The sequence below is a fragment of the Pleurodeles waltl genome, chromosome 6 (genome assembly GCF_031143425.1).
Source record: "Pleurodeles waltl isolate 20211129_DDA chromosome 6, aPleWal1.hap1.20221129, whole genome shotgun sequence".
Taxonomy (NCBI): Eukaryota; Metazoa; Chordata; class Amphibia; order Caudata; family Salamandridae; genus Pleurodeles; species Pleurodeles waltl.
Genome location: NC_090445.1, coordinates 583,235,020 through 583,247,390, shown reverse-complemented (window position 1 = coordinate 583,247,390; position 12,371 = coordinate 583,235,020). Strand labels below are relative to the sequence as shown.

Sequence of the window (12,371 nt, the reverse complement as noted above, 5' to 3'; positions counted from 1 at the left end):
GAAATTCACCAGATGCTGGGGGACCCCATCCCAGGTAAGTCCAGGTAAGTATTTTGTTATTTTTTTGCCATCAAGGGCCCTAACTTGGGGCTCCCTGCATGGCACAGGCCGCAATGGCCATGCCCATGGGACACTTGTCCACTATACTCGCCATTAGGGTGGTGGGCATGACTTCTGTCCTTTCTATGACAAGAGTCATGTTTATGGTGGTTGTGCACCAGGAAATGGCGCTAGTCTGGTTAGAGGCATGTTTTTGCCTCTAACCAGCCTAGCGTAATTTCCTGACGCACAACCCCCTCGTTCCCTACCAACACCCCCACCTGACTAGCGTCTTTTTTAAAGAAGCTAGCCCAAGTTTAGCACCAGCTTGCACCATACTCTTAATACGGTGCCCGGCTGGCGTTGTTAAATGACGCAAGCTGGCGCAATACTTTCTGGTTCAAAACTGTGTTCCAGCAAAAGTATAAATTCGGGCCTTGAGAGGAGGGCTTTGGGCACTGGCACATTTTTATTTACAAATTAAGCACTGGATACAATGCTGGGACGCAGCAGGAGAGGCCTCTGGTAAACTGTGGCAATGCCCATGGGAAATATTTCTTTCCGCTTACGTGGTCAAATTCAAATGAGATAAACATTGGCCTATACAAAAGTTGTTGGCTGTGACAATGTGTTTTTGCCATGTTGTACACCAGTGTGGCTGTTGTTCAGCATGGCTAGAGGTAAGGTGGAATGGAGTGTCCTAAAGTGGAGTTGGGGGAGTAGAGTGTTGTAGACAGGATTTGTTGGAGTGCAATGTCAAAGAGGGAAGTAGGGGGGTAGAGTGTCATAAAGGGGAGTTGAGTTCAGTGGCAGAAAGTGTCATAGAGTGCAGTAGCGTAAGTAGAGTGGCATAGAGTGAAGTGGCAAAGAGTAGAGTGGAGTGAGTTGGAATAGAGTGGAGTGGGTTAGAGTGGATTGGGGTGAATTGGATAGGGGTTGAGTGGATTGGCGTGGATTGAAATTGAGTGTAGTGATTTGGAGTGGGGTGGATTAGATTGGTTTGGGTGGAAAGATTGGATTGGAGTCAGGTGGATTGGATTAGAGTAGGGTAGTTTGCAGTGGGGTGAATTAGAGTGGAGTGGGTGGATTAGATCGGATTTAGGTGGGTTAGACTGGCCTGGATGGATGGATTGGATTTGAGTAGGGTGGATTTATTTCATTGGATTCGAGTGGTGGGGACTGGTCTGGAGTGGGGTGGGATGGGGTGGATTGGATTGGAGTGGGTTCTATTGGAGTGTGGTGGATTTGAGTATGGTGGACAGGATTAATTGGAGTAGAGTGGGGTGGACTGATCTGGGGTGGGATGGACTGGATTGGGGTAGAGAGAGGTGGATTGGAGTAGAGTGGGGTTGATTGGACTCCAGTGGAGTAGGGTGGATCGAAGTGGAGTGGAGTTGATGGGGTGGTTTAGATTGGAGTGGGGTGGATTGGTGGGTGGGATAGATTGGATTGGGGTGGGGTGCATTGGAGTGGAGTAGATTGGATTGCAATGGTGTGGATTGGATTGAGGTGGATTGGATTGGGATCGGGTTTATTGGGGTGAGTGGATTGGAGTGGGTTGGGGTGGATTGAAGTTGGGTATATTGGATTTGGCTGGATTGGGGTGAATTGCATTGGTATGGGATGGTTTGGATTGGAGTGGGGTGGATTGGATTAGGGCAGATTGGAATGTGGCGGGTGGTTTCGGATTGGAATGGGGCAGATTGTTTTGGATTGGTGTGGGACAGATTGTTTTGGATTGGAGTGGGACAGATTGCTTTGGACTGAGTGGGGCAGATTGTTTTGGAATGGAGTGGGACAGATTTTTTGGATTGGAGTGGGTGGATTGTGGTCGATTACATTGAAGTGGGGTGGTTTGAGGAGTGAGTGGTGTGAAGTGGATTGGAGTGGGATAGACTGGATTGGACTGGAGTGGGGTGGATTGGATTGGATAGGTGTGGGGTTGATTGGATTGGAGTGGGTGGGTGGATTGTTTTGGATTAGAGTGGGATGAATTTGGTTGGAGTGGGTAGATTAGGGTGGGTTGGATCGGTTTGAAGTGAGGCAAAGTGCAGTGGAACAGATTGGAGTGGGGGAGATTGGACTGGGGCAGATTGTTTTGGATTGGAGCAGATTGTTTTGGATTGTAATGGTGAAGATTGGCGTGGGCTGGATTAGAGTGTAGACGATTGTTTTGGATAGGAGTGGGGCAGATTTGAGTGGGCGGATTGGAGTGAGCAGATTGTTGTAGACTGGAGGGGGGCAGATTGGACAGGAGAGGTTGGAGTAGTTATATTATTTGGGACTAGAGTGGGGAAGATTGGAGTGGGGGGGATTAGAGTGGAGCAGACTGGTTTTGGATAGGAGTGGGGCAGATTTGAGTGGGCATATCGGAGTGGACAGATTGTTTTCAATTGGAGTGGGGCAGATTGGAATTGGGTAGATTGGAATGGGGCAGATTAGAGTGGGGCAGATTGTTTTGGACTGGAGTTGTGCAGATTGTAGTGGGGCAGATTGTTTTGGATTGGAGTGGGGCAGATTGTTCTGGATTGGTATGGGGCAGATTGGTGTGGGAATTACATTGGAGCAGATTGGAGTGGGGCAGATTCTTTTGGACTGGAGCTGGTGGATTGGATTGAAGTGGGGTGGATTGAGGAGGGAGTAGGGTGAGGGGGATTGGAGTGGGATAGACTGGATTGGGCTGGAGTGGGGTGGATTGGAGTGGAGTGGGGTGGGGTGGGTTGGATTGTGGTGGATTAAATTGAAGTGGGGTGTATTGCGGAGGGAGTGGTGTGAAGTGGATTGGAGTGGACGCAGCCTCGACCCTAAAAAACGGTGATTTACATTTAAGAGTTACTCTTACATCGGATGATGGACTCTGTTTTTTCCCTATTGAATAAAAATTCGCACATCCCTTTAGTGTGGTTATTCTAAAGTGTAACGTGCACAAACTTTTGAAGATATTTTCTGACTCACATGTAATTCAGACACACACTGGGACAAATGCCACATTGGCTGTTATTACACTGACAAAAAGGAATGGGCTTCTGGGCTTCTTCAAAGGACTCAAGAATTATCACTTCAGAAGCAATGCATGTTACATTGTTGCGGATTCTTGTTCCTCAGGGAATGTGTACGCTTATTGCAGCACAACTTAATGACCACGGCTGTAATGAGACATGGTTCAGCAGCCTTGGTTTTGTCTGCATAGCCCTATACATTTGGCCGCCTGATTAATTAGGATAATAAAACATACTTCAAAGACGGAACCATTACAGCCAAGTTTTACCTCGAGGCAAATGTCTGTAGAAGCCCAAAAGGGCATCTGAAAAGAGGGAAAAACGATAGAGCAGTTACATTTTCACAGCCAGTCGTATATCTCTGCAGATGTAATAGTAAAATCCACAGCGTTGAGTGAACTTTGGGATAGTAAGCAGGGATTGCTTGCGAGTTCACTGTATTAAACCCCTACAAGAAAAATCAAATGTCCACTTTTGACTGAACGTGTACATGTCTGGCTCAAAGGTTATTTGTTGCCACTAAATATCTTCAGTGTATTTCAGATACTACTGTAAACTGTGTTAACATGGACATTAAATAAAACGCTTGATGCTTACTCAAAGTCAGAGTTTGTGACAAATCTTAAGCGTTCATTTAAAAGAAAGACATCTAGTAAACAAAACTAAATAGTAGTAGAAAAGATTGTGCCGGCCGACTCAAAGGATTAGAAAAAATGCCTGGCCTGCTGCAGTGGAAAAAATAACAGAACAGGATTGCTTTATGTATACAGTAAATGTAGCACAAAGAATTGAATGTGCGATGGAAGAGGAGATGGAATGATTCTCGAAACAGCCAATGACACGCCGTGAGAGCCTTGCGAAAAAGGCTAAAGCCCTTCCTCTGTGTTTATATTAAAGCATTGGTGCGCTCTCAAGTCAAACCTAAAAAAGAAAGAAAGGGTGAATAAAAGCGCACTTTCAGAAAGGAAACGAAGAAGCAATTTATGATCTGGCGACTTGCTGCCCACACAGAGTTGGGCAAAAGCCTTTGGGCAACCCCTAGCTGCGCCCGGGATGAATAAGATAAAAAAACTCAGAAAATTAGTACAAAAAAAGGTAAAAGTGGTATTATAGTTAGGTGATGAAATAAGATAAAAACAAACTAATATTTACAAAAACCCTGAAATTAAACCAGGTATGGTTTACTGAGCTATCTAAAACTGGTGTTCACACCGTGCACAGCTTGTGACCTCGGATATTCCAGCAACCATGACATGTCAAATGACATCACTGTTGGCATCACTAATTACATCATACAACCATTGTAACACTGTCCTATGGGGTTTGTGGACTTAAAGTAATTCAACATGTTAAACCTGTGTACAATTTTCTAGTCACCTTACTAGGGTTACCCTCTTAAAGACTTAACGTGACATTTGCTACTGAAAAGACACTTTCTGTCAGGTCCTGTAGACATCCCTTTGTAGTTTAGCAAAATACTCTACACACATTCTTGAGATGAGCACAGTGACATACAACCTTAGAGCGATGCCTACAATACCATGCAAGGCAAACCACCTCCAAGTGGGACACCCCTAGTTTCTACATTATTCAACAATCCGAAATGCCTCAAAATCTTCAGCGATGTTCTGCAAATAAACATCACACCTTATACTACATAGTATTTGACTATCCCACTGCACTGCAACTACCGTACATGCCCAGATATCTGCGTACAAGTGCCCAGATATCCACTGGTGGATAATCTGTTGTCAACAGAAGCTTTGGCCTTTCTCACAGTTTTTTTAGAACAGGCTTTGGCTTTAAGCCTCAAACTGCTTTCAAACATATCTCTGTAACCTACATCAGGTGTGCTCAGCCTTTACGTTGTTTAACATGAGGTCATTTTTGCACCCCAAGCTTTAGTGATTTGTAAACGGTACACTGTATTACCTTCAAAATTCACAGTCACACTTGCTTCCGAGACTTGAGCTATTTCCATGGTATGGACCAATACTTTTACTCAGTTACTCTACTCTGTATATGACTATGATGCATGAGTGATGTCATCAGTAATGTCATTAGAGATGCCTTCCGTGGTGTAATCAGTGCTCTCATGTAACATGTCACGGGTGATGTAATATGTGAGGTAAGAAGCATTGCATGCTTGTGGCTTAAGTTATATCTAGATCTAAAAACTATCACTGGTAAAATTCAGTCTTTGTTTGTTGTTTTATCTTATTTCAACACCTAACTGTTTGTCCACGTTAACCTTAGCTTTTTCCCAGTGAAATATATGCACACACACGCACATACATATGAACTTCCCCTTGCCTTCACTGTCACATACCCCACACCATCAACATTGATGTAACGTCTGCAGCAAACATGTAAAATGGGATGCTTTCCCCAGGGCCTATATAAAGAAGTTTCTAATGTATATAAAACCTATCTTACCCCTACTCTATGTAACACTTGTTGCCTAAGGGCTCTGATATAATCCCCTGGTCTTGTTCGTACTATATAAAAACTTGAATTAAGTATATATAACTGAATGGTACCCATTAGACAAATATTAATTTCCCCAAATCCATCAATTCAATTTCCATACCAAGACATACAACAAGTATGTCGAAAAAAATGTATTGATTGCATTGTGATTAAAAAGTGTTTTTGACTGTCTGAAACAGTTTTGCATGTATTTTTCCCCTTCTCACCCTACTTCCAAGCCCTGCCTTAGCAACAGGATTTTACTCTGGAAGCTGTGTGTATTACACTTTGTCTTTGGCCTTGCACTAGACATTTCACTTTGTGACTCCTAAAACTCGTCTGTGACTCCTAAAACTCCTATTGGACCCAGGTCACCACACTTCTAGGGTGATGATGTACATTGTACCTACAGAATAGGGCACCCACTAAACCCATGTAACCTGACTGGTAGGCTTAGGCCTCCCATTTGACACAGTGTTCAAGGTTTGCATTGGTGCAGTTCTCCTGGCTGCTAAGGTTCGGACTCTCCTCAGACTCAGGTCCCTTGACATTTAGGGCTTCCCCTCTTACTTAAAAAGAATCATTAGGATGTCCATCCTAGGGACACAGCCTGAGGGTGGGTTCTATTTGGGCCTGTGAGGGCCTGGAAGGGGCCTTGGGTCGGAAACTTTGCTTCCAGATATCCAGGTAAGCAACCACTCGCCATTGCAATGTTTAGCTGTTACTAGATGAAAGGGACTAGCACTCCTAGGTACAAACATCATACACATCTTCAGGGTAAGGAAAACTACTAATATTGGGCTCTGGGGAACAACTTGACTAAAGATAAGCCACCCACAGGAAGAGTTTCACCAAAACAGCAAACAGCCACAATGTCACTTACCAGGAGGAAATGAAGATTATGGCAAGGTGCTGGTGCATGATCACTAGATTCACAAGTCACGTCCCCCATTCAACTCACTATGCAACCCTGCAGCTTAGCCACTTTCCTCAAACAACCTCCATAACTATACACACCCATCCCTCTAAGGCTAGGATTCTCTAGTAAACCTGGCCTCAAACACTACCTTAGCAGCCCATCCTTGAACCCCCTCCCCATTCCTATCCAAGCCCTCAATTCCCTTCCTCCTCCTCCTTTTACACATGTGTTCTCTAACCTGCAACACCACTTCCCAGGGATACCTTCAGCTACAGCCAGAGCAGCACATCCATTGACACCCTCTAACCCCATTCCCTCCCTCGTTCTCTTACAGTTGGATTCCCTAACCCACAATCCCACTCCCCAATCTTACCTTAGGCTACAGCCAAAACACCCTGATTGACTCCTACCCATGCACCCATGTTGCAATTTGAGATGTCCTGGAACAAGACCGGGGATAATAACATACAATGCTCCTTGTGTAATCTATTTCCTGAAACCGTAGAACATATTTTTTGTCAATGTCCTTGTGTAATACATTTTTGAAACCACTTTTTCAACAAGCAGGTAAAAGGACACTTAAATACACTAAGAAGTTCTGTTTTGCTAGGAACTCTAACAAATCCATGTGGTCTTTAACTACATTTTGTTCACAGGTGGAGCTGCAATTGAAGGCCCGGTATAAATAATCCACTTCATCATAATATTACCACTATGGATTTTAACTGATTGTTTATGATTGGTAAAATTAATTTTTATATTATCACTGAGAAAACCAAAGGTCACAGGTATATTATAGTTAGGTTGTTCTGAATTTACTCATACAAACCATAGAATTTCAACAGTTAGAGTTATTTCAAGTAACTATAACTCGCGCCCTAAGGTAACTATATCTCGCTCACCCGCCATGCGCAGGTTTTTCTTTAAAAATGTGACTGCTAAGGTTTCATTTATACTTTTAAGGACGTTATAGAAGTTCTCATGACTGTTGTAATGTCTGGGGTAATTAGCAGTGCATGGCGAGGGCGAGAGTTATAGTTACCTTAAGGCGCGAGTTATAGTTGCTTCAAAGAACTCTAACTATAACTGCTGAATTTCTGTGGTTTCGTACAATTAAATTCAGAACCTAACTATATGTCCCTGTGACCTTTGTTTTTTTCAGTGAATTTCTAAGTTTTTTAAATTCTATTCCCTAATTATAACGTCCCTGTAACCTTTGTTTTTTTCAGTGAATTTCTACTTTTTTTTTTACATAAAGTAATTTTCATTAATATACGTTAATCCAACCACCATCGCTCACAGCCTTTGGCCAGGCCCTGCGGACAACCCCTATAACTTTTTCAGCCAGGCACATCCGGGATTGGCCTCATGGCTTGCCTTTAATCACCCATCCCTATACTGCGCACCGTCTTTGGTCATGCGCAGCAGGGATTGGCCAAAGGGCCTGCCTTGCATCCAGTCCCTATGGCCATCCCCTATAACAACCCAACCCCGCAGAACACCACCCAGGTAGATCTTCGCCCCGGGACCCAGCGCCCAGCATCCAGTGGGATTCAGCATTGCTGTCACAGGGAGGGAGCTGCCGAAGCAGCTCCCTCTCTGTGAGATCAGTTTCCTCTGTCTCCCTACTTCATCTTTGATGACAAGGTAACAGAGAAAACCTTTGCTTGCAGTGAGGGAGAGTTGTTTAACAGGTCTCCCTCACTGCGAGCAGAGTGTTTGCTGTGTCTTTGTGGCAGCTGTAGAGCTGCTGCCAAGCCATAGCAAACAACTGTGTCCTGGGGTTGGGCATCATAGCAGGAGCCAGTCCTGGGGGTAGCGGTCCCCAAGGCCATCATTGGCTCCTCGAGGGGGGCCACGTGGCCCGTCCTCCAACTAAAATAGCCCCAGGGAGGTGGTAGTCCACAGGGCTGCGGGGGTCCGAAACGGACGCCCTTTTCTTTTTTTTTTAACATTTGCCACGGGAAGGTGGTGGTCCTTGAGGCTGCAGGGGTGGGCCACGTGCCCCACTCATAATTACAGGAATGCCCTCCCTGGGGCTGCGGGGGGGGCACACACCCCCTTCATACAATTTAAAAAGTGCCTCAGGGATGTGCTGGTTCCCAGGGCTGCAGGGGAGAGGGCAGCCCCTCCATTACAATTCTTTGAAGCCCTGGCGGGGGGTAGGGACCTGTGGCCCCGTCTTTCATTTTATTAAAGCCTAGGGAAGGTGGTGGGATGGGAGGGCCCCTCACATTCAAAACGTAAATGCCCCAGGACATGTCCCACCTAGGGCCTCATAGAAAAAAGCGCAGCAGTATGCATTTGTTTTTTTGTTGTTTTTTTAACTTTGGCTCAAATTTCATGAATTTGCAGCAAATACGTTTAAATAAAATGCTTTTTCGTCCTTGGAGGGTCCCTCTACGACTTCCTAGTGGCGACCTCCACTATATTTTATGTATATATATATATATATATATATATATATATATATATATATCTTTATATATATATGTGTGTGTGTCATCCAAAACAGTCAATGGATTGCGCACTTCAGTTGGCTGGTGCGAGCGTCAAGGGCTGACCATCTCCTTCCAATATAATTACGACAAACATGCTGCACTCCCAAAAGTCTGTTTCATAGCTTTAATTGCCCAAGTTCTTTCAAGCACTCAATGTACAAATTATTTCTACTCTCATCACTGACACGTTTCAATATCCGTCTTCTTCAGAGTGATGAGGATGTTAAACTGAAATTAAGTCCTTTCTCTGTCATTACCATGTATACTTTCTCCTCCACGAACAACACTGTGGTTAACCTAGTCCACATTCTTATTTAGAAGCGATTACAGTTGTGATAATTTGTAATCACCCAGACTTTTGGGCCCCTCCCAGGGCCGCTTCTGTCAGGAATCCCCAAGGTGCCTCATGCTGTCAGCATCCCCAGGGGTTAGAGTTAAAATATATCTCTGTTCTTGGTTAAACATTCATGTTTCTAAGTAAACATAATGTGCTGTGTTATACAATTAGTTTTATCATTGCTTGTTTTACCAATGCTTGTTTGCTAATGTGAGCAGGTGTAGAGATGTGCTTCCAAGAGGGTGTGGTATAGACGTGCTTCTAATTGGGTGTGGTGACTCATCCACATGTGGAAACTCAACTGCTTTCCTGATTGGCTATCAATAGCAGAGTGAAGCATGCCTCCCTGCTTGGCTTTGTTTTGCTTCCTGATCTCAGCATCTGACTTGGCAGTCCAGCCCCTGCTGTTATCCTCGTGTTCAGGACTTTTGAGGCAATTCTTTTCTTTGTTCCTGTACCACCTGACACCAGGCATCCTCCAGCACTCCGGAAAAGACTGCAGCTAAATGACTAGTATTCTCCAGGGAGTTTGTTCTTTGAGTGCTGCGCTTTCCTAGAACAGCTGGTGTATTTCAGACCTCGTATTTTGGTAGAGTGCTTACCTTGAAGAGACAAATGCATTTCTGAACATTCTACGTCATTATTGTAGTTACTTGCCTAAATGTGCTTCAGGAAATCTGCTTGAGCTCAAGTACTACAAAAAGTGACAGTGCAACTTTAAAAGAGTATTTACGTGACTTTTCTTTCTCTAATAGCATAACTCTTGGATTTAAATTGTGTCATTCATGCCTGTGTTTCAGGTTTGAGGAATTTGCTTTTTGAAGGGTTTTTCACACACACACAGTGAAACCAAACCAAACTGTGCCACCCTAACTGTTTGAAACCAGAGTGAACATTTGTAGCTCTTGGATTGTTTTTGACCCTTTTAGTTTAACCCTATGCATGAAGGAAAGTTATATGTGATATAGTTAATGTCCTTGTTTGTCTTTTTTGTGCATGATAAGTGCAACCACAGTTCTAATTGTAGTGTGCAACAGTGAATCTCTGTGAAGCCAGCCCTAGTGTCGCAGTACTTATTGTTATGGTACTCAGTTTGGGTTTTTGATAATGCAGTGTTAGTAATTGTGCCAACAGTTATTATTATCCAAGAAAAGTGCTGGAGCATCCCGGTGTTCTTCTACCGCTCCTGTGCCCATATCAGAAAGAGAGATTCAGTTTCAAGGAAGTTGAGTGCCCTAACTCTGCTATCACTCTGTCAACAACGACCTGCCTCCCCGAAGAGACAGGGTGCCTGGCTGGACCAGCAAGATGTGGCAGTGTTTTGTCTCTTTCCCTTCCACTCCCCCTTTGGTGTTCCAGGAGGTCGGGGGCATACCATCGCCCCTGCAGACATCCTGCTTTTCAGGTGAGTGGCCCTGTCTCAACAGCTTCGGCACAGGACAATGTTGAATCACCAATTACCTCAAGTGACATTGGCTTTTTTTTGCAGAGTTGCTGCATGGCGTATTTGAAAGTACATGCTTCTACCAGCTAATCAAGTCTTTCAGTGACAAGTGCACACGCCAGGATTGGTATCCATTTTCAGCTTCACCGCAGACATTATTCAAAATTGTACCTGTTGCCGGGTGCGCAGTCCTTACATAATTGTGTCATCCAAAACAGTCAGTGTATTGCGCACTACAATTGGCTGTTTGAAAGAACTTGGTCAATTAAAGCTATAAAACGGATACTTGGGAGTGCAGCGTGTTTGTCGTAATTATATTGGAAGCAGATGGTCAGCCCTTGACGTTCGCACCAGCCAACTGGCGTGCGCAATCCATTGACCGTTTTGGATGATACAATCACGACTGTAATCACTTCTAGATAAGAATGTGGACTAGGTTAACCACAATGCCCTTTGTGGAGAAGAAAGTATTAATGGTAATGACAGAGAAAGGACTTATTTCAGTTTAACATCCTCACCACTCTGAAGAAGACGGATGTTAAAACGCGTCAGTGATGAGAGTAAAAATAATTTGTACATTTGAGTGCTTGAAAGAATTTGGGACTTGGGCAATTAAAGCTATAAAACATACTCCTGGGAGTGCTGCGTGTTTATAGTAATAATATATATATATATATGTATATTTATATATTTTATTCATTAGGTTGTTTTATTATTCAAGGTATTGAATTGAATTTTATTATAAATTATGCAACCCTTCACATACCCCCACGTCTTCCCTTCTTCTCCTGAATTCCCTAAGCCACAATCCCACTGCCCAAGCCTACCTCAGGCGACAGCCAGACAACCCCATTGACCTCTACCCATACCCCCACCACTCTGTTCTCCAAGGTATCTCTACCATCCTACCTCAGCCACAGCCACAGCACCCCTTTTGACCTCTACCCTTACCCCCATGACCTCTGTTCTCTGCACCAGGTCCCACATCCTCAGTGCATTATCATGTCAAAAGGACAAAGACCCAGAACCTAACCTGTCTCCTCTACAATAAGAGACCATGAACAACAACTGTCACAACATGTTAGACCTACTATGAGAAGCAGCACCAGGCTTCACTTTCATCACAGAAAAGTGACTCAGTGAAAATGGCACACCCATATGCCTTGAAGCTGTACTACCTAGAAACAGCATCATCAACAAAAACTGTATCAGAAAGATTGGAGGTGGTCTAGACGTCACCCACAAGAAATCTTTTCAAATCTCTCACATCAAAGTCTTCAGCATGACCAACTGTGAATCCTTGCTGGTAGTCTGTCACCCCTCTCCAGCCTTCACTTGTTCATTTTTTCTTGATTTATAATTAACCTTCCAAAAGTGCAGAGTTTAAGAACGCCTTACTAGACACAGTGACCAAGACTATACAAAACCACCCCAAACTACACATACTAGGAGACTTCATAATGTGGTTTCACAAGAAGAATTTAAAAAACAACTGCTGTCATCACGTCCAGTCTTGAGAACTTTAACGCCTAACAATTTGCACTGGGCCTGCCAGTTACTCATTGGAGGTCTTATTCACCTTCTTAGGACATGCCTTAATGACTGAATACTCTACAGTCACAGAGTGATCACAACATCATCTTTAAGATAAACATGGCAATCT

The 12,371-nt window shown here is 44.0% G+C and overlaps 1 protein-coding gene across 7 annotated transcripts in view; it reads left to right on the top strand.

Moving 5' to 3' along the window:
* SCUBE3 (signal peptide, CUB domain and EGF like domain containing 3) overlaps window positions 1-12,371 on the top strand; it is a 993,478-nt gene that overhangs the window by 253,743 nt on the left and 727,364 nt on the right. The window lies entirely within an intron of this gene.